This window comes from Dendronephthya gigantea, unplaced genomic scaffold (assembly GCF_004324835.1).
Source record: "Dendronephthya gigantea isolate DGI-Jeju-01 unplaced genomic scaffold, DenGig_1.0 000089F, whole genome shotgun sequence".
Classification (NCBI taxonomy): Eukaryota; Metazoa; Cnidaria; class Anthozoa; order Malacalcyonacea; family Nephtheidae; genus Dendronephthya; species Dendronephthya gigantea.
Window position 1 is genome coordinate 135001 of NW_021163099.1, and position 23813 is coordinate 158813.

The 23813-nt window shown below is 35.7% G+C and overlaps 1 protein-coding gene across 2 annotated transcripts in view; it reads left to right on the forward strand.

Annotated features, from left to right (window-relative positions):
- LOC114533382 overlaps nucleotides 1-23813 on the forward strand; it is a 44964-nt gene that overhangs the window by 1471 nt on the left and 19680 nt on the right. The window contains exons 2-4 of one of the 2 annotated variants that reach the window (XR_003688049.1): nucleotides 1193-1351; nucleotides 5463-5534; nucleotides 5610-6305. The gene's annotated coding sequence lies outside the window, so the exon portion shown is untranslated. Of the gene's footprint in view, nucleotides 1-1192; nucleotides 1352-5462; nucleotides 5535-5609; nucleotides 6306-23813 lie in introns of those variants that run through there. The other variant, XM_028554897.1, reaches the window with a different exon arrangement.

The following is a 23813-nucleotide window of genomic DNA, read 5'->3' on the forward strand; positions in this document are numbered from 1 at the left end:
TGTAATTTAGCGTCAGTACAGAAACATCATGGATTATACGAAGTTCAAGAACGGAAGCATTCTGATGCTCCAGAAAATAGCAACCATAACGGCAACAATATATTAATTCGTGTTCGTGAATGAAAAGTCAAAACGGCCAGTGTCTCGAAATTCCTAAATGCTGTATTTACATAGAACAAATAATATTGAATGTTGAACAAAAGCACGACTAAGACTTTAAGTTCAATCACCGCTTTTAATTTAAATAATATATATTATGTAATACGGTTGTATGACTATATAGAGGGTACATGACACGCAGTGATAAGACAAATAGCCTACTGCAATTAATATTTTTAACAGTGCTAAGAAATTTATAGTGATATTTACTCAATTGAACAACTTAGAGAGACTTTATTGGGGATGAATAAAGATACGGATTGAATATCAGTTGGTCACAATTTATTTGTAGTTATACCGGCAGATTCCCGGTGACAACAAAATTAAGGCAGACTTAGACAATGCTTGCTACTAGTTTTGAGAGAATTGAAGACCATGAAAACTGAATTTCTAAAGCTGGACGACGAAGCTTTAATTTTCAAGTGCACAGCTGGATGCTTATTTACGCACTACTCGAGTGAAAGTTGGCATGTCATTATATATGAGAACTATTACAATTCTACTGACCTTGAGTAAGCCGTTGAGATCTGAGCAAGAATTTATTAGCTGTAGTAACTTTGAATGAGGGAAGTGGTGTTTACAGCTTAGATTATAGAGAAAAGTTTTTACAACATAAAAATTGAAAAGCAAATGCAAAATAATCTCAACTCTGTCGTTGTTAGATTGAAACATTTTTAATTCACGTTTGTATTCACGTAAAAAATGTGTACAGATGAAAATTAACTTTCTCAACAATGTTCAACAGCGTCCGATAGCTAAATACTTTTTCGAATTCAGATTGATAGAAATTGCATCCGTTGTCTTTAAATAAATATATAGAAATTAAAACTATTTTTGGATTCTACAAGTGCATAAAATAAAGAATTATTGAGACGTCACACGATGTTCACCTAAGCCTCGCTTCAGCAGATGAAATTGACCTTGGTTTGAATAATTCCTGATATCATGCTTTGATTCATCCAATAATATCTCAATATTCACATGTCGACATTGTCAGGTTTCATTGCGCATGCGTGGTTTTCTTTTTCTTTAGTGGAAAGATTATCACCGCACCCACTAGGCAGATGTCCACTTGGCATATGGCAAGCAACACGTTCAAACGTAGCTGAGAATTGTCCCATCCAGGGAAATCTTTTGGATAATCCATCTCAGCCCAGTAACTGAGGTCACTATTTGCAGTTATAACTTGAAGGTAATTCTTTGTTTTATTTTAAAAAATAATTTACTTTTGATACGACTAAATAATGTTTTTATTCGTTTCAATGAATTCTGAAATTTTGTCAGAATTTTTGTCACTGGCCGAAACACCTTTTATAAAGTCGAGGTCTTTTAAAATAGAGAAGTGGGCGGGCCGGGTAAAACCTTATTTAAAAGATCACGCGATAGCCTTATGAGCCATATAATCGTTTTCAAAAGAAAATGATAAACAATATCGGGTCCGGTAAAATAATCACGAATGCCAGGGTGCATGGTATACTTGCTGCACCGTCCGGTGAAGACAGAACTGCCTGTGCATGCATCGCTTTAAACGTTATGTGTGTTCGTGCAATGTCAGCAATGTTGCTGTGTACTCTATTGGGCACTTATTGATAGTTAGTTTAATATAGAAAAACAGTTGTGTTTGTTTTTCAAAGTAATATTATACCTAAATATTGTGAACTTTATTGCTTCAGAACTTGTTGTTCAGAATTTTTTTACAGTCTAATCAGGTAGCAGTTAGCATTGCATCTCAACTGTATCGTTACGTAACGCCACCTAATATGATAATGGTACTTAGGTTACCCTATGTACTTCGAGTGGTACTTCTAATTACTCTTATCAAACGCACCGCTAGTATGTTTACTGCTCAAATTAAGGTGTGTTGTCCAACAGCGAAGATTGCAAACTATTTTATTATTTTTAATTTGTTACATTGGATTTGACTAAATTTTGATAGTCCATCTTCAAGGACGGAATCCAACTACACGAAATAACGTCCAGCGTTTTTTATCGTCATTTTATTCCCTTTCTGTGTGTACAGCCTGTGTTGTATTTCAACCGTGTCGTGAAGAAACACCCCTATTATAATGTTAGATGTCAGGTTTCGCTATGTGGGTAGAATTTCAAGAGGAGCATGCATGTTTAAGGACCCTGTATAAAACATGTATTTTTTTTTCTAAAATCGTGTTTTAATTTCACAGCTTGCTTTTCCTTTAGAAAATTCAACTACATGAATACATGAATTATGAGCGGCATTGAAAGCTCAAGTCGAAGTATGCATGACTAAGCGTTCTAGTTTCTATAATTATATTCATCACATTAAAAGGGAATTATACATATTACTATCTTTGTATTCAACATGCTGGATTCATGTGAACTAAGCATCTACGAAATTGTCATCCAGAGAGACAAACTAGCGTTGCTTCCATCCAAAACGTATAACACAAGGATGCGCCGACCTCGATGACTTTTAGTACAAACTTAGCAAAATTACATTTAACACAAGTTCGGAAATCACTGCTTCACTTTTGATAATGGATAATACCAGCATTGTCAGAATAAGGGGATCAGAAGACAGTGGCGTAGCCAGCCCGACAATTTAGTCATGCTATGCTAATATTTTGGTGTTCATTGACTGTGAAAACAATGAATTTCTAAAGAAATGAATAATGATAATAACATAAAATTTGCATAGCATGACTAAATCGTCAGGCTGGCTACGCCATTGTCGGAAGATCTATTTCCCAATAAAGCTGTCCCATTGTTAAGATTGTTATTCTTGCAAGCAGAGTTTTACTGTGAAACACATATTTGATGGTGAGAATAATGAGACCGCGACATTTTCATAGAAGTAGAAACATAATGGGTATTGCAACTACCGTACCACAATTTTGTGAACTTTGTTGCTTCAGAACTTGTTGAATATTTTTTTCAGTTTAAACCGGTAGCAGTCTGCATTACATCTGTATCGTTATATATACGTAACGCCACTTAATATGATAATGGTACTTTGGTTATCCTATATCTGTACATACTTCGAGTGGTACTTCAAAGTTCTTTAATCAGTACACCGCTAGTATATTTATTCCTCAAAATTAAGGTGTGTTGTCCAACAGCGAGGCTCCCAAACCCAAAAAGTTTGATGGTTCATCTTCAATGACGAATGAAAATTAGAATATGCTTGAATATTAGATAACTATTCGATAAAATATGCCAAAATTTAACTGTCTGCAAAATTGCAATACACAGAGAGAAACGATAACGGGGCTTGGATAAAAGCATGTAAAACAGGCAGTATATAGTTTATGAATGCTTGGAGATTATCTTATGAACATGAATTTCCAGAACGCACAAGATTCCCAGAAGCAAAGCTCCGTATTTTAGCATAACTATCATCATGTATAAAAATCAAATCAGACCCTTTAGTTTCAACTCGGCATTTCTTAATGTTAGGTAAGTGAGAGAACGCTGCATGCAGCACGTTAAGTATATAAACCAATCACGCCAACTTTTTTTTTATATTCCGTCATATCTCATTCAAAATTTATCAGAACTTTAACACCTTTGTGAAAGCTTTTTCTGTGCAAGGCGGTATCTAGATCTTCATTCGAAAGTTTATAGCTAATAACTACACGCAAATAACGACCAGCGTTTTTTGTCGTCATTTTTTTCCCTTTCTGTTTGTACAGCCTGTGTTGCATTTCAACCGTGTCGTCAAACACCGCTTATTATAATGTTAAATATCAAGTATCGCTATTTCCGGACTATTTATAGAGGGGCTTGAATACTTGAATTTTTAGCGTCTTTGAAAGCTCAAGTCGTTCTAGTTTCTATAATTATATCCATCACATTAAAAATTAATTATTCATATGAGTATCTTTGTGTTCAACATGCTGCATTCATGGGAACTAGGCATCTACCACATTGTCATGCATAGAGACAAACTAGCGTTGCTTCCGTCCAAAATGCACCGACCTCGATGTCTATTAATACAAACTTAGACAAATAACATTTAACAAAAGTTCGGAAATCTATGGTTCACTTTTGATAATCGATAACACCAAAGCATTGTCACAATAAGCTGATCGGAAGATCTAATTTTTGTAATAGATTTCCCAATAAAAGTTTCCCATTGTTAAGATTGTATTCTTGCGAGCAAAGTTTTATTGTGACACACAGATTTGATAGTGAGAATCATGAGACCACGATATTTTCATGGAAGTGGAACATAATGGGTATTGCAATTAACAAAGATGCGTGAATTGTAATATTTGTTTTGTCCAAGCAAGTTTTTGTACAAATAGCACCACTTTTAGCCCATAGAATTGCATTGCAAAAGATATGTATTTAATTAATAACAGTATTTGCAATGAATTGAGTGCAATTAATGATGTTCTACAGTGGCGTCGCCAGATTGATGAGTGAGTGAGGTTGGGGTCATATTCATATGTCATTGCATGTATTAATAATTTTTTCATTTATTTTCAAATTGATTCTTTTTACGCTCTGTGAACATGCATGTACATGAATAAATAATACTAATATGGCCATCCCGCTTCTGATGTCCAAATTTGTCGTTCAAATTTAGATGCTTTAAAATTTATTAATATTTGTTTTTAGCCCCTCTTCATTTTGCGTTTACTTTTTCATAAATTTTATACGCTATTTGAATTGCATTCAAACTGATTGTTTTTTGTTGATCAGTTAACTAAAAAATAAGCACATTTTCGTTGCATATACATGTTCTCTCATACTTTCTAGAATAAAGAATAGAAAGTGTCGACCTTATGTAGTCTTTTAAGAAAAGAAGCACTTTCGAGGGAGGAAATAAATTTCGAGCCTTATTCTAATGCTGTAAATATTAAACTTTTTCTACGTTGTGTTTAAACTTGTGGTGCAATATTTGCGATATGACATTGTCATCATCTAAAGTACCTCCCCCCCCCCGCTAAATAGACAAAAAAAAATTACACAAAAAAATACCTATACACTATTCAAATGAGAATCTCCCACGCTCTCCACGCGTATTTTTAGAACTGTATAAAAACACGGAAAATGTTTTCTTAAATAAATTACTGCATGCTAACCTGAACTCTTACTGGCCATGTAACTTCTCAATGTTTCCATCCCCTCATTATTTACTTAACGTTCTTTATTAAAACCAATCATTTGTGAAACTGTGATAGCAATATATAAAATGTTCTTGTTATACTTTAACTACTTTGTCTTTGGTTTTCAATCTTGCATGCAACATCGACGTTTGACGTTGCATTCATTTTTTATCGGTGAACACATTATTGAACTAATTTTACTCATTTATTCAGAGACATCTTTACCACTTATTCCCTGCGATAAATGACTCAATTGGTTTAGAATACTCGAGTACTTACGCTTTGGTAAGTGGCTTAGCTAATTTAAAATTTAATCTACTTTGTTATTATAAAAGCATCGTTTCTCTTTCTTCTCTGCAGTGCAATTAGATATGGAAATAACATATTTGAAGACATGGATATTCTTCGCAATGATTGCACGCCAATTCATAGATGGGGCAGAAGAATACTTTATCGCGCCGACAGCTTGGTATTATATCAAATCTCTGGGACAGAATATGCTTTTCCTCGGACTTGTCATGTCTGCTTTCCAATTTAGTGCACTCCCGTCCAGCCCTATCCTCGGCGAATTGGCGGATAGAGTTGGATACAGTAGATGTATTATTATCGTCAGCCTGTTTTTGAAGTTTGTTGCATATATATTGTATGCAATTCCAGTCTCGGCATATTTTCCACTGGTTGGGAGAATTTTGGGTGGGCTCACTGATGGTTCTATCGGGGTCGTCTATGGGCAAATAATATTGTACACACCACAGAAACATCGAACACAAGTCTTCTTAATATTGGATGGAGTGTTTACCGTGGGCACCCTCTTGGGCCCTGCAGTCAGCGTGTTTTTGATATTTAATGTGAATATCTTCGGCTGGAAGATCGACGCTGGTAACTCCCCTGGAATTGTTCTTGCACTTTTATGGTTGGGAATGTTTGTAGTCTCTCTGTGGTTTCCCAGTGAGTTTGGATCAACGAAGGTTACAGTTGATAATAGTGATCAAGACCAACATATGGTTGTTGACGGCCATGATAATGATGGTGGTGGTGGTGATGGGTTTGATAGAGATGGTGGTGGTGATGACGGCCATGATAATGATGGTGGTGGTGATGACGGCCATGATAATGATGGTGGTGGTGGTGATGGGTTTGATAATGATGGTGGTGGTGGTGGTGGTGGTAATGCGCATGATAATGATGGTTGTGATGGTGATGGGCATGATAATGATGGTGGTGGTGGTGGTGATGGGCATGAACGCAGTGATTGTAGTGATGGTCAGGATCACAATGAAGATGATTGCATTCTTCCGGCTACAAAAGATCGGGTTAAATCACAAAAACACGGTTCTTACAGTACAATTTTTCTCATGTTTTACCTCGTTATATTATGTTTCTTCTACTCCAGTACGGTTACTTTTTACGTTCCTTTGCTTGCGCAAGAACACTTCCACCTTCGATTCATTCATGTGAAAGTGCTGTTCTTGGTAAGTTCTGTTTTTTGCATGGTTCTGTTCCTCGGGTATTATATTGCCGCAAAATATTACGATGAAGCGCAAATGTTAGTTTTTTCAATGATGATGCAGATAATTGCAATATGGCTGTTAACCTATATTGCTTTCAGTTGGAACAGTGGGTTAGGTGTATACGGTGGTTATGTTCTCCTTCCTTACATCTGTCTTGGAATGCCATTCTTCTCATTTTCTTTGTGTTGTTCAGTCTTGTCGTATATCACCGATCCAAATAAGGCTGCTTTTTATCAGTCTATGTCAATCGCTGCACTTCACTTAGGAAACTTGCTGGGCCGTCTAATTTCATCTTATATTTTTACCGTAACGGAACTTTTGTGTTTTTGTCTCGGTCAGTTTGTATGCTGGCTTGTTGGAGCATTATGGTTTGCCCTGGAGTTTTCAAACATACGACGAGCTGAGTTTTGATTTTGCCACGCTTCAGATTTTAGCTACATTTCTTATTATTATGTTGCATGCAGTTAATATGTTAAAATATCGATAAACAATGTTAAGAACAAACAGTGGGTTTTAATTTCTAACCTGCATGAAGGATGAACTGCGAAGTAAACATAAAAAACTGCCTTAACCTTACCGTGTTTACGTGATATAGCTATATACATACGTTGTCAATTTACTTTTGTCATTATTGTTGTGTTATCTTTTCGATAGAGTATTTTCGCATGATGTACCTTGTATTTTTAAAAATCTGTAGTTTTTTTGTTAATACATACAATTGAAGGGTTTTTTTCGTACACCGTGTGTCCGGCTATCTCATGGTCGTTTACATTACTGTTATGTCAGTAGCAGAACGACTGTTATAAATTCCCACTTTTCTGTAAGTAACATGAGCGTTTTGATTAAAATCCCCTGTACAAAGTACCGTTTTCCAAAACAGGCGGCAGACGCATTTCCATGCAAGCTTTTATCGTTGGATTTGTAGAGCAATTAAAACGTGTCAATATAACTGGCTGTATTATCGAGTATATTACTCTAAAAATCCCTGAAACAAATGCTTGTAATTTTGTTGACATTGTGCAATCCCTATCATTTTACCAATACGAATCAGGTTTGGAGATTGGAGATTGGACTGTGAAAACCACATTCCAATTTCCACATTTACAGTAGCGTAGCCAGCCTGTCGATTTGTCCCGCTATGCTAATATTTTCGTGTTCACTGACTGTGAAAACAATAGATTTCTAAAGACTTGAGTAATTACAATAACTCGAAATTTACATAGCGGGACAAAATCGTCAGGCTGGCTACGCCACTGCACATTTATTGTTGCAGTAAGCAACCCTGCATTTTAGCAACTCGTTATGCAGCACGATATAGTAGTAGTGGCGCCGCCGGCAATTTTTATTGAGGGGACAAATTCTTGGAAAGGTCCAGGATGAATTGAGTTTTTACTCTCTAGCTTTAGTACCTTTTAAATTGTTAACCCTCCCTCCTTTTCATTGAATTTGGACAAATCTGAAAGCCGATTCTAGAAATCATAGGGGGAGCCACTGTATAGCAGACGCGTAAAAACTTGATCAGGATGCAATATTACTGTTCGTTGAAATGTTGCAGCATTGAGATTGACAAGACAGCACGAAATTGTTCACCCGACAATTGTTGCAACATACAACAGGATGTGAAAGCGAAATAGGGAAAGGCTGGCTTTGAAACGTCATATTTCGTCGAGATTTATGTTGTTAGTGAATTCGTTTATTCGTGAATAACGACCAAATACAGGGTGTATCAAAAAAAAGGAGACCTTTAGAAATCAAGCTATTGTTAAAATTTGAATGCCTTTTCAATTGTATTTGCACATATGCTGAACCGTAGTGCGTGAAATATTGATGGCATGCATGCGTACATTAGAAAAAGGAGACCTTTAGAAAATGAATTGACGTTTGTACACAAGATTGTCTGCTCCTGGGAATTTGAAAATAACTTTAATAGCATAAGGAAAAATAGCGACCCAAAAATATTCAAATGACTAAGCACAAACGACTAAGCACAAAAGCAATAACAGTATGCGTGGTAGATTGTTTTAGCTGTTCCTTCAAAACATAAACAAATATTTGTTCATTAATTTTCAACACTGTGCGTGAGTATTATAGGGCTGTTCACATGAGTTAGATTGACTTTGAATCCGGAATGGCTCAGAATCCCACTTTACAAACCCTTGCTATTATTAAAATGTTTACATGAGTAAGGAATGAATTACAACTTGATCTGACACAGATTCACTTAACATTTCGATCCGAATTGAAAATTACTGATAAATTGAACATCAAAAGAACTGAATGTCATGGACCATGATCTCAAACGTGGCCTCCATTTCTCTCAACACAAACTTCCGTACGCTTGTGCATATCGCGAACTGCTTTTCTGATGACGGAAGGCTGGGTATAAGTTAAGACTACAAAACCTCTTTGCTCCGAAGTCAGTTGAACCATTTTTGTACTGGTAGTGTGCATAGTCATTTGAATATTTTTGGGTCGTTATTTTTCCTTATGCTATTAAAGTTATTTTCAAATTCCCAGGAGCAGACAATCTTGTGTACAAACGTCAATTCATTTTCTAATGTACGCATGCATGCCATCAATATTTCACGCACTACGGTTCAGCATATGTGCAAATGCAATTGAAAAGGTATTCAAATTTTAACAATAGCTTGATTTCTAAAGGTCTCCTTTTTTTGATACACCCTATATAGCAAGTAGGACGTAAACGGCCACTGCATGGGTGATTAAAAAATAGCCTGTAACAATAACGTTTCCAATGCATGTGCAACCGTCCATGTGAAATTTATTCACAATTATTTCGCAACCGCTTTGATCCCGACAAAATTCGTTGTCATGGGATCAGTCGAAACAAACATTCGAAGGGATATTTCAACAGAATTTTTTTAACATCATTAATCGAAGAGAATAACTTGGAAACTGATCATTGAAATAGTTGGGTCGAGTTAGTATTTTTCTAGCTATAATTTTTGTTTCCAATCATGTATATTACATCCAGGAAGTGGCTCGAGCTAAGTTTGGAAATAATCATTTTTGTACATACGGTACAAATTAATATTTGCCTATCAAAGGATCATCTGCTCAGAATTTTTACTGTAAGGGAACCACCGCTGGTATAAGGCAGTGGCATAGACAGCAAACAATCTAGTCATGCTTTTTTATATGCGTGCAACTTTAAGCCAATATTGAATTCTGTAATGCGAATGATTGTCGCCTGTGTTATAATCAGAAGACTGGTATCCGTTGCTGTATTCAATGTTGCCATTCCGGTTTCAATACTTCGACAATCAGGTTGCAACTTGAGACTTGAGAGCCTCTTAAGTGAATCAATAAAGGATAGCCGCTCGATTGCTTCGTTAAGTATCTAAAATATTAAGAAATTTAGCCCTTTAAAGTCGAAAAATCGAGAAGTAACAGTATACCATTGGGTTTGTTAGAAATGCCAAGATATATTATGTGTTGATATCGCTACGATTTGAAAAGTATTTTCAGTATTACTATAATATGCATGGTTACATACCACTTATTAACCGAATTTGAGGTCCGTACTAGAAAAATATCAGACCGAGGTCTTGACAGTTCGGACCGAGCGATAGCGAGGTCCGTTCATAAAAAACCGAGGTCTGATATTTTTCCAGTACTACGGCAACGGTCTAATACTGGGAGATTCCAGACCGGCAAAGAACCAATCAGCGCACGCCATTTAATCACGAGACCGCGTGCGATATAATAATGTATAATAATTCGTATTGAACAAATTTTGTATCTCGCCCAATATGCAGTTAAGTTAATTTAATATACAATAAATGGCGTATATATTTCTGCTTTCTTTCAGTTAAACCCGTAATTAATTTAGAGGATATAATCGTTGTGAAATACTGAACATTCCGCCAGATATTTTTTTCTGTTTTTTTGAACGGTAGTCGGATTGCATGCTCGTGACCTCGGATTTTTGCATTTTTGCTTCAATCTTTTTGCGAATTTTTCAGTTTTCAAAAGCAACTATGTTTCATCTTGTTATGATACTATTACTAAAAGATAGCACATTTTACCATGTCAAGGGTGCAAAGTTCTCAAGATTGCTTTCCAGAATTTAATTTATTTGCTTCAAAACACTGATAATTTGCGTTGCGTCGGTGAATCGCAACCAGCGTGTAGTAGGGCTATTGTAACATCTTTAAGTTGTTTTTTTGCAATGTATCCTGTTGTAATTAATTTTGCGGAAACGTCAACAAACCACGCTCACTTGTCTTCTGTAACCCCCATTTCCTGCTAAGTTTATTAATTTAACAGAAAATATATAATACCTCAATACAGAATATCAGCATTTATCTTTCATTGAAAGATTCTTTGTATTATACAAAAAATAGCCTAAAGCAATATGAATTTGATTTCATAGGTGTAGAGTTTTGTTTTCGTCTATTCATTCATAATTCATTAAAATTTTCTAGTTAGCAACACCTTCTGTCCTTAGATACATTAAAATATGAATTTAGCAGGCTTTCAATTTCAATAATTAAATAAGACGGGAATTTCCTTCTTGATATATTTTTGCATTAACACGTTATAGTTATAATACAGTACGTTGCTATCCTGAAGAGTTTGTCCCGCCACCTAAATTTTAAGTTTTTATCATTTTTCAATTATTTTTAAATCTACTGTGTTCACATATAATTAACACCAAAATATTAGTGATAACATAGGGTACATAAATAGTAGCTGCGTATTCAAATTCCGTATTTCGCAATTGCAATTTTGCAATCATTAAGTCCCAGTAATGTTTCTCGGGGGAGTCCTTGTTTCTATCTATAGGCGACCGATCTCCAGCCTCATTATAAAGTTTCTCAGGGAGCTCCATCCGTTCAGCTCCCTTATTCTACGCTCATGAATGCCGCCATCGGTATAAGTTTGCACGTCTGGATGGACACTTTATTGAAAGAAAAGTTTTATTCCAAATTTTTATTATTTAACACCCATGCGCAACCGAACCGCAACCGCAGTGTTGAGTTATTTCTGGACAGTGCTGCACGTGTACGTGCGCATTAAAAATGCGTAAGTGCATGGATAGCAGCTGTAATGCATAAAATAATATGCCCATAATATGTTCACGCGGTAAAGGAAAGAAATTTTAACTGTTTTTGCATGGTGCACGTTTATTATTATTCTTGGTTAAAATTTTTAAATTTCGTATAAGTAAACGGCTTTAAACTAGTTTTCACCTTTGGTCTCCGTTTTTTGATGCCTTTTTAATTTTGTCCCACGATTTGGACTTCTTCTTTCTTTTCAATGACTTTTTGGGCCGACCCCTTTTCCTTTTCCTTTAGTATTTATCACTCCACGGCTCGGCGTCTTTGAAAAAAAAAACAGATTTCACATTGTTGTTTATTCCTCAGTTGATGTACAAATTTGATGTTTCTCAGTTTTTTCAATAAAGAAATATATCGCGATCTCTAAACAGGCCGTATCATGTAGAGCATAGCTAGAGCATGTAGAGCATTGTGCTTTTCTACATTAATTTTAGTCTCTACATCCTCATCCGAAGTTCTGAAGTTCTGAATCTCCGGTATTGGTGACAATGCTTCCTAGAAAGTCGAAGGGCTCAAATCGTTCTAATTCTTGGGCTTGTTACATGCATGATGTGTCTCATGTGGTAGTAAAGGAGTTTATCCTCATCTTTTTGGTGATGGATGCGTTCACTTTCAGTCCTACTTTAGAAGCTTCGTTCTGAGGGGATTGAAATTTCTGGCGTGAAAAGGCCACCTTTTCACTGAGTAATACTAGGTCATCAGCAAACTCTCGATCTTTTAAGACCTTGGTTATACGTGACATTTTTCGCGCCTCGAATGCAATTCAAACAACAGATAATGAGATGATAAACCTCCTTAAGATTCATTACCATCTCATTATCTATTGTTTGAATTGCATTTGACGCGACCAAAATGCGACGTATAATCTACATAGGAAGATTTCTATTCGTGATATGTCCCGTGTAATTAGGCTGTTAGTATCTAGTTTTCCTGGGGTTATGTTTGGCCCTTTGTATTATCGAGCCTTGGAAGAAGATAAGATACTAGACCTGAAGTTATACAAACTTTGATAGCTATATGAGGCTATCACAACATGCTGTTGATGAGCTTCAGCGGTGGATAGCTTCACTCCCCACAGCATACAATGTTCAGTGTTAGTCATGGAACACCAGACATTGTGTTTCATACTGATACTTCCTTGTCTGGTTGGAGTTGGGTATTGAATGACCTCCCCTGGGGGGGAAATTGGTCATTAATAGAACAGACCTGTCATATAAATCACTTAGAGTTGCTTGCGGTTCTGTATGCATTGCAGTCATTTCAGACTCAGTTGCAGAACAAACATGTCAAGGCTCTTATTTACAATACTACTGCTGTAGCTTGTATTACACATATGGGTACAAGCCATCAAGATTTGTGCAATCGAATCACCAAAAGCATTTGGGATTGGTGCGGTCCTCGCCAAATTCGGTTATCAGCCGCTCACACTCCTGGGATTGAAAACGTCCTTGCAGACAAAGAGTCACGTAAATTACGTGATGAAACGGAGTGGATGCTTAATTCCACAGTCTTTCGTAAAGTATTGGAAACGTTGAATTTGACACCAAATATAGATTTATTCGCTTTTCGGCTTAACCACCGGGTTTAACGTTATGTATCATACCAACCAGACCCACAAGCAGTAGCTGTGGATGCTTTTTCCATTAATTGGAAAGACTATAGTTTATTTTATTCTTTCCTACCTTTTAGATTAATTACGCAAGTCCTTCAGAAAATTCAAGACCAACAGGCAACGGGGTTGCCGATCGTTCCGGATTGGCCAACACAAATTTGGTACCCAAAATTATAAAATCAATGCGAATGCTAATCCATCATCCGTTGTTAATACCACCACGAGAAAAGTTACTTCATTTTCCATACAACCCACAGAAAGTTCATCAACTGCAAAAAAAAATGTGGCTGTTGGTATGTCATTTATCAGGCGACGCCTCGAAAACGAAGGTGTTCCAGAGTCGGCTTCCAAATATATCCTCTAGTCAAGGAGAACCTCTACGCAAAAGCAGTATAGTACCTATCTCAAACAATGGGAGGTTTTCTGCTATACCCGAGGGATTAATCCAGTTTCGTCTCCTCTCGAGCTTGCCTTAGAATTTTTAGCCCAACTTGCAGATCGGCGTCTTGGTTATAGCGTGGTTAACACGGCGCGGAGTGCCCTATAATCTGTCCTGATACTATCAGAAAAAACTGTGTTTGGACAGCATCCCTATGTTAAAAGGTTATTAAAAGGTGTATTCGAGACCAAGCCCGCTCTGCCTCGTTACTCTTGTGTTTCGGATGTAGCATATATCCAGATATAAGGTTATCGGTTATATATCCAGAGATAAGGTTATCGGAGTCTATCTATTCATTCATAATTCATAAAAATTTTCTAGTTAGCAACACCTTCTGTCCTTAGATACATTAAAATAGGAATTTACCAGGCTTTCAATTTCAATAATTAAATAAAACGGGAATTTCCATCTTGATATATTTTTGCATTAACACGTTATAGTTATAATACAGTACGTTGCTATGCTGAAGAGTTTGTCCCGCCACGTAAATTTTAAGTTTTTATCATTTTTCATATATTTATAAATCTATTGTGTTATATAATTAACACCAAAATATTAGTGACAACGTAGGGTACATAAATAGCAGTTGCGTATCCAAATTCCCTATTTCGCAATAGCAATTGCAATTTTTGCAATCATAAAGTTCCAGTAATGTTTCTTGAAAGAATCCTTGTCTCTATAGGCGACTGATCCCCAGCCTCATTATAAAGTTTCTCAGGCAGCTCCTTATTTCTACCACGCAGCTCCAATTGCCTAAACCCAAGACAGAATATCTTAAGAAAAGTCTTCGTTATAGAGGAGCAAAGTTGTGGAATAGCCTTCCAGATGAAGTAAGAAATATACAATCATTTAATCTATTTAACTCAAGTGTGCGACACCTGGCCAGTAGACTAAACTAATTTAGTAATATATGTGTTAATTAATAATTTGTAATTAGTAGATGTAAGTGTAATGTGTAATTGTAACTTTTCGTTTATATCTGTAATCTCTGTTGTAAGCTAATTATTTGTAACATTTTTTAACCTACGCCCCCCTTGGAAACCAGCGTATGCTGTAGGGGTTAGCGTAGTCAAATAAAGTTTTTACTTACTTACTTACTTACATCCATTCAGCTCCCTTACTCTATGCCCATGAATGCCGCCATCGGTATAAGTTTGCACGTCTGGATGGACACTTTTTCGAAAGAAAAGTTTTATTCCCAATTTTTATTATTTAACACCCATGTGTTTATTATTATCCATGTGTCAAGCTAATTGGATTTATTCCCCTAGCTTTTTCAAATATGACTTATAATTATAAAGATTTATACTTTTACGTATACAGTGACTGTCCAGAAATAACCTAACAAAAACTGCGGTTACCTAGGTCAGACCAATCGAGGTCGAACCGCGGTGAAAACGATGTTTATCCTCGGTCGAACTCGAGCTCGGTCTGACAGACATTTTTTAATTAAGATGCTTTCGATTCGATTATTCATTTCTCGTTCTCAGCTGTTAATAACATCCCGCTCGGAAGCGAAGGAAAACCAGGATCGTACTTTCCACTTAATTACGGTCGTCTGCGGTTTCCATCGGTCTACCGCAACCGAACAGCAACCGCAATGTTGGGTTATTTCTGGACAGTGCTGCACGTCTACGTGCGCATTAAAAACGCGTAAGTGCATGGAAAGCAGCCATTATCACAGATTAGCTATATACAGATATGAAACTGAAGCCAAATCGAGTCACACAGTTTTTTGCCCAATGTGCGCTTGCGTAGCTTGCTTGGCAAATGTCATGTTCAAATTTAATTAGTAAATCGACAGAAAACTCGAATTTTTGACGAACAAATACCGATTTAAACAAAACCTTTAGGGTGATGTCCCATTTGAAGTATATTTGAAAGTGTATGAAAAAAATGGAGCTGCGAAAAATCTTAAAAGATAACAAGATGATGTGTTTGTTTCGCTGTTTCTAAAAAATATTTACAGAAAATTTTTGAATTCGATTAAAACATGCTTTTTCCTATAACCCTGATCTCATATCTTTAGCTATAAACGGGACTGATAAAGACAAAAAAATGAAGATATTTAGAGACTCGATATCCAATTAAAATGCGAGGGATGAGACACTACGTTGTTTAGACTGGTAAACAGTAATTAAGACCCGAATATGCGTGTTAATATGCAGCCTTCGTTTTTGCCTGGTTATTTAGTTGTCTTATGTCAGTTATGATACGAGAAAACAAGAACTTAATTTCTCTTCTAAAGCTAAAGGATTAATTATTTATTTTGCTTCGATTCTGCTTATGCTTTATATTACTTGTGTTTGTCTTTGCTTTTATAAAACGGATTAATCGCATGCTCTCTAATCTCTATAACATTCAGAAATTCAAACCATGTTTTTAGTAGGCTGTATCAAAGAGTGTATTTTTTAAAGTAAATAATTATATTCTACCCGTAGAATGATGGAAATACGTTGAAATAAGATTTGAATTGTAAATATTTCTAGGGTTGTAAATAATTCTGTTGTCATACCAAGAACAACATGAAACTAAACATGGCTGTGTGTAGTATTATCTTTTAGTTAGGTAACTACCCAAGCCAACATTAAATTTATAGATTGAGCACCAATATTGTATTTTTTTTTCATTGTTTTTGACGGATTTTGTGATAAATGCTTTAAAAGGGCGACCTGTATGATTTCCATGCCATAGTAATACTACATGCAGATGACATGTTTAACTCATCTGTGTAAGTTTATATATAAAGTAATTTAAACACTGGATAAAATAAATTTACAGTGTTTCATTTTTCACTGCCATTGGGCCTGTCAAATTAAACTGTTAAACTCAAGCTTAAAACAAGACATTTTTTAATAGCGAATTGAAACCTTTATTCCCTAAAAAAAAAAGCAAAAAGGCGCTCTTTACTTCAATAATTTCTCAGCAGTAAAGTATTGAAATTTGCTGCAAGCTGTGAACATGTAACAATTTCCATTTATCACGTCAGTCACTAGTTTAAATTTTTTTTGACGGCTGATGCAAACAAAACATTTTTGATTTTTTTACACTGTTTCTTTGGCATTTTAAAGTACTAAGACATTTTGATAGACAAACTAACACATTTTTCTTGGTCATAACATTACAACCAGCAAGCAGATGGAGGCATCTTTGCCGAAAAAGTGCAAAAGAGCATCTGGGACAACATGGTGCTACGCAATACATTGCGATACCAGCAAAAAACAAAAAACCTAACCAGGCCTTTTTAAGATTTCCCAAAGACCCAAAAAGGTTAGTTTACATAGTTATAATTCCAAATACCTATTATTCTATTCATAATATCATAATATGTACTGCAGACTGTAGTATAATTGTCTGCTGTGTTTTTAATTAATTTGGATATCTTGTCTAGATCTTGTCTGTTAACAGCAGAAGACTTGATTTTTACTAATGTCACCCGGATTATCTGTACAAAAATATCCGTCTTTGTAGTGACCATTTTGAGGAAGATATGTTTAGAAATGCAAAGAGAAATCGCCTCACAAATGCGGCCACGCCAACACTCTTCAATATTACAAATCTGCCTCCACGAATTGGCGTAAAGCGCAGATTGATGGTTCGGCAGGCAAACCTATAGACAACCATAACGGTAAAACCTAAAGAAAAAATTATATTTCACAAATTTTTTTTCACTTTTCCATAACCACATTCTGACTTCTGAACATTGAATATTCATACACAAACCCACTGCAGACGCACCATGAATTACAGCGTCATAAAGAAACATGTACTCTAAAAAAAAAATAATAGTACGTATTGGGTCAAAATTCTTTTTGTAGGCCGCAAAAAGAAAAAAATTGATTCTCAAAGACAAGTGGAGAACGACATCTTATCATAAGAAACTGGTACAGTTTTTTTAACACTGTGTGAGACTTTGGCTGTGTGACAAATTTCTTAATTGCCACACTAAAGATACTTGATTTTTACTTGGTAACCCTATAGCCAAGCTTCCCTACATAGATAATTAGACACATGTTTCAAAACAGTCGATTGTATTTACATTTGTAGAACATTTAGCAACATCAATTGATGGAGAAATTTTGTTGAAAGGTAAAATTTAGCATATGGGTAGGACTCTTTGTCTGGCCAAATCATTATTACATAACACAGTACACATTATCTGCATATTGTATATGGATGAGATATATGTCATCTATGATTTTGCATTCCATTCAAGGTAAAAATTCCGATCATGTTGCCTTGCCAAGTCATGAGAGAAATGAGACAACTGCTTATATAGAAGACTTGCCATTGGAGTAAATGAGCAATGGTATTTATTCAAGTTTCTTAATCCTGTCTGTATGATTGTCTATTTACCAGTCTAGAGTTTACAGTTATACATATCTTATATTTATTCCTGATTCTTATTGTAGAACCCCCACGCCCTGAAAATCATGAATTACCTGAAATGCTTAGCAATGATGTAACACCAACATATGGTAGTACAGACAGCAATACGTGTAATTATTTTATTATTCTATCTACTTACACAATATTCTAGTCAATGATTATAGAGAATACTGTACCGATCATCATAGCCCTCATTCTTTATTACTATTTACCTCATAGGTGACACAGCCCCCACTTCCAATGAAAATCCAACTTCACTCCCAAGAACCAAAGATGTCAGTTTTTTTTCCAACTCTGAACATGTCACATGATAATCATAAAAAACAACCGAAAGTCTCATAAACAAATACAAAACATTATATACAAGGCAACGAAAAAGAGCACAACGCCTGAGACAAACACTTGAAATGAAGAAAAAGCAAAAAAATGGGTAGAGAAAGGGCATTGGAAGCTTTAAGAACTATGCTCCCAGAAATGGTAGTCAATTTCATTGCAATGTAAATTAAGTTGCATAACACAAAAAGTCGAAGGAAAAGATACACACGAGAGATGAAAACTTTTTCCCTGTCACTTTAGCATGTGAGTGGTAAGGCTAATAGATTCATTGCTAAATTTTTCCACCTTCCAAGTAAACAAACTGTGCTAAAATGGGTTGAAAGCTTACCAAGAGGTCCTGGTTTTTCCAAAAAAGCATTGGATGCAATTGAGTGTAAAGTCAAGTGTATGCATCACTCCAGCAAGCTTTGCACTCTTTCAATGGATAAAATATCACTAAAAAAATCTCTCCTGTACGACTCAGCTTTGGATAAAGTGGTTGGAGTGGAAGATTTTGGTGATGAAAATCGCAGCAGAAACATAGCAACATCTGCAATTACCTTTATGATTCGAGGAATAACAGACAACTGGAAACAGCCTCTTGGATACTTCAATCATGTCCAAGTGAGGTCCTGAAACAAAAGCTATTCGAAATTATTGAGTACATGCTATCATCTCTGACCTTGGATCAAATTTCCAAAAGTTGGTAAAACTCCTAAACGTCTCACCCACACAACCTTGGTTTCTTCACAAAGGAAAGAAATACTTTTATATATATTTGACCCACCTCATATTATAAAAGCAGTCAGAATTAACTTAGTAAATAACAACTTTTACTTTGGGAACAAGGTTGCACGCTGGGATGACATAATCACAGTCTACGAAAGGGACAAAGCAATGACAATTCGTTGCAGTCCAAAGTTGTCAGATCAACATATCAACCTAAATGGTTTCTTAAAAACGAAAATGAAGTATGCCACCCAAATTCTAAGTCACTCAGTGGCAGCTACCATTCCGATGTCAGCAAGTCTTGGTGTCTACCTGCAGTAGCCATTGGAACAGCAGAATTTGTTTCAAATTTTGATAAAATTTTTGACTGCCTCAAAATTTCTACGCAACATAATGCCAAAGTTCACAAACATGCAATTTTCTCAGATTCAATCCACAAGAAATTCTTGAAAGAGATACTAACATTTGTTAAATCAAAAAAAAGTCGTCAATCCTGCTGATAATAAAGATGTTACATGTTCCCTAAAGTGTTTGAATGGCTTGCATACAACACACAGAAGAATCTCTTCAATTTTTGTTGGCAAGAAGGCTGAACCAGGATCCCTTGGAGAATTTTTTCGGGGTAATTTGGCAACAAAGTGGGAATGCAGACAATCCTACGCAACTACAATTTACAAGGGTATTCAGGAAACTATTCTATGACAACTACCTCATTCTGCCAACTGGAAATTGTGCAGAAGATTTCGATTCAATTTTGGTTGGATCTGCTAAGCAGAAGAAAATTAAAAGTGCCAAACCAGTCCCGTCAGAGAAACAACCGCAACCAAGCCAGCCACAACCGCTCCAAATTGATGTGCAGGATTATAAGACTTGTCTAGAAAACAATACAGTGAAAATGAATGCCATCACATACGTTGCTGGCTACCTGCTAAAGAAATGTTTTATGAAACATTCATGTCCGAATTGTAGATTGGAGCTGATCGATACTGAGTTAACATCCAGCAACCAACTTCTTTGCTTATTCAAAGGCTATGATGAAAATAAGGACAAACCTTTTAGAGGACTACTAACCCCAACCAAAACATTTGTTGACTATGTTTCAAGTATTGAAACAAAATTTCATGATGCATTTACCATCAATGTGCATAAGTTGGAAGTAGGGAATTATTTACTGTCTCTCCGTCCAAAGTTTACCTTGGCACAATGCACATATTTTCCAAGTACATACTTGTTAAAGCTGTTTGTTAGTTATAATATATATATATATATTATATATATATATATATTTATATATATATATTACATTTATATATATATATTATATATTATTTATATATATATATATTATATTATAATATTATATATATATATATATATATATATATATTATATATATTATATATATATATATATATATATTATTATATATATATACATACACCCATTTGCAAAACGTTGGCCGCAGATAGATAGATAGATAGATACTCGAAGTCTAATTAGAATTGCATATGATTACATTTGCATGGGATTTCAATCACATTACACAATATCAATCTATATAATTCGTATTATATATATATATATATATATTTATATATATATATATATATATATATCAAAATATATATTAATCACTAAAGGTTGTATATGAAAATCTAGAAATTCCGATATCCTTTCCGTGGCCGTACCGCAATTCGAAATAACGGGCCGGGCTGGTACGCTATCCAAACGCTTATGAATTTATATATATACAGGGTGTATCAAAAAAAAGGTAATCCAACTTCAACACGCTATTGTACGTGAACTACTCAGTCTATGAACGAATTTTTTTCACTTTCGGAAAGATCAGGATTTTAACTATCGGATGACATGTTTTTGGTGAAAAAGTGAGCACATACGAGGCTGATAAAAAATGTTAGTCGCAATCGCATATTTTCACCTTTGAGCCTAATTAAAGCAGTGCATAACAAAAGAAAAGAGCAATTAATCACGAACATGTCACAGCTTACACTGGTTTTATCACTTTTATGCCGCATTGCTTGGAATGTTCTCCTGATGTGATTTATTCATACTTAATATGCATATGCGGTTAGTTTATTCAAAAGCAAAATTCTTCAATTAATCCCAAAGAGAGTTAATTTTCAATGGTTTTAGTCCCAACTCTCAGAGGTGAAAATATGCGATTTTGACTAACACTTTTTATCGGCCTCCTATTTGCTCATTTTTTCACCATTTGGTATCAAAAACATGTTATTCGATAGTTAAAAGCCTAAACTTTCGGAATGTGAAAAAAATTCGTTAATAGAATGAGTAGTTCACGTACAATAGCGCACCAAAGTTGGATTACCTTTTTTTTGATACACCCTGTATATATTATATATATATTATATTTATATATATATATATTATATATATATATTATAATATATATATAATCACTGGAGCTGTGAATCCTTTTTTTACATCAATATAATAATAAAGTACAAAATTGTTTACACTAGGATATCATATTTGAATGATATCATAGAAGCGTTTCTTTTTGGACAGCTTATTAATGTACATTACCTTTTTGTCGAGCGATTTCCATGAGGTATCTTCGAGAATATGTCCACTCTATCAAACTTTAAATGCATTTTTTTAACAAGGAATATTCCCAATTATACTCCTTCAAGTTGGCATACTTGGGACCCATTTTACTTCCCATTGCTACACCACTTATCTGTTGGTAATGCTCACCATCAAAGGAAAAATTGTTGAGAGCGAGCACCAGTTCTGCTGATCTGTCCAAAACAGTTGTCGACCGTCGTTTGTGGGGCGTTTGTCTAAAAAAAATTTGAGGGCCTTCAAATCATCCTGGTGGGGAATGACCACAAGGATGACCTCTAAGGGTAAGGCTTGGTGAACACCATAGGTTGGTCAACAACCACGATAACACCAAGCCTGTTGCCAGATACTTTATCTCTGGTAATCATTGTGTACAATACATAAGAATTAGAGCCCTCTTCCCCATTTCTGCTACTAACGATAGCCGTAAACGACAAGAAATGCGACTCATCCACAGTCTTGGCACTCTCCGTCCCTTCAACATAAATGAAAGTTTCTCTTTCAAATTTAAATTGCACTTTCAAAAACTTTTTTCCAAGTGAAAGCAAAGGTACAATAGCACAGTTGGTTTATTGGTTTATGCGTTTGCAAAACCTGAGAATTATACAGCGTGGAGTACGAAATTTGTCGCGTACATGCAAACAAAAGGTCTGTATAAAGCTCCTTTCGTGAAAGAGGAATTGCCAGCAGATATAGCACCGTTAGCGGAGGATGCTTCGAATGAACAAAAGACCGAATGGGAGACAAGAGGACAAGAAAGAAAGGAACAAATCGGGAAAATTAACGAAAGAAATAACACGGTATGGTGTCACATTGCCCTAGCTCGCTTATATATACGACACGACTGCCTGTCACTGGAGGGTACTGGAGACGGAGGAAAAGCGTGGCGTCTGCTACAACAAAGGTATTCTAATGTTGACGACAAACCAACTGTTGTAAGCTTAGTTCATCAAATATCCCGACTACAATTGGGCGAAAATGAAAAATTGGCAGAATATTTCATCCAAGCATAAGAACTCATGTCTCGACTAACCGAAGCTGGTGAGAAAATATCAGAAACGCTGTTTAATGCCCTAGTAACTTCACCGAGCTGCGAACACGATTCCAAAACTATGAAGAAAGTCGACAACAAAGAAACCAAAGGTAAAAACATTGGTCCAACCAAATCGAAAGGAAATTGTTTTGTCTGTGGACTAGTAGGTCATTACGCCAAGCAATGCATTAAAAGAAATTCAGCTTTTTGCTCGAAATGCATGCAGAGGTTCAAGTAAGCAAGATGAATCTAAAGAAAAGGAAACATTTTAATCACTTTTCATTATATTCTGAATGCATGACACAGAAACAAGCAATAATAAAGCAAAACCAGACCAACTCGGTATAGACACAGGACAAAAGACCGTATGCAAACTGAACAAATAAATCTATGTTTTAAAACAAGCTGCACGGAATTGGTACGAATCGTTGACCAACCTACTCGTGAAAAAGGGATTTAAGCGAAGCCGCAACGACTAGTGTTTATTCGTGAAAGAGAAAGAAGACGGAACATTCACATACGTCTTAGTTTGGGTAGACGATATCATAGTAGCCGGCGCGAGCGAGGAAGCAGTGAATAACATAAATTTAATGCTAAATGTAAATTTCAAGATGGACGACCGTGGCGCATTACATTGGTTTTTAGGAACGAAAATTCTACGATCACATGACAAGATTATTGTTGACCAAAGCAAGTGCATCGAATCTGTTCTTCAACAATTCAACATGAATGATTGCAAAGCAGCAGCTACACCTGGAGAAGTAAAAAGCCAAACACGTCCTGCGTTACCTAAAAGGAACTATTGATTTGCAATAATGCAATTAACATTTTCAAAGAATTCCAACCTT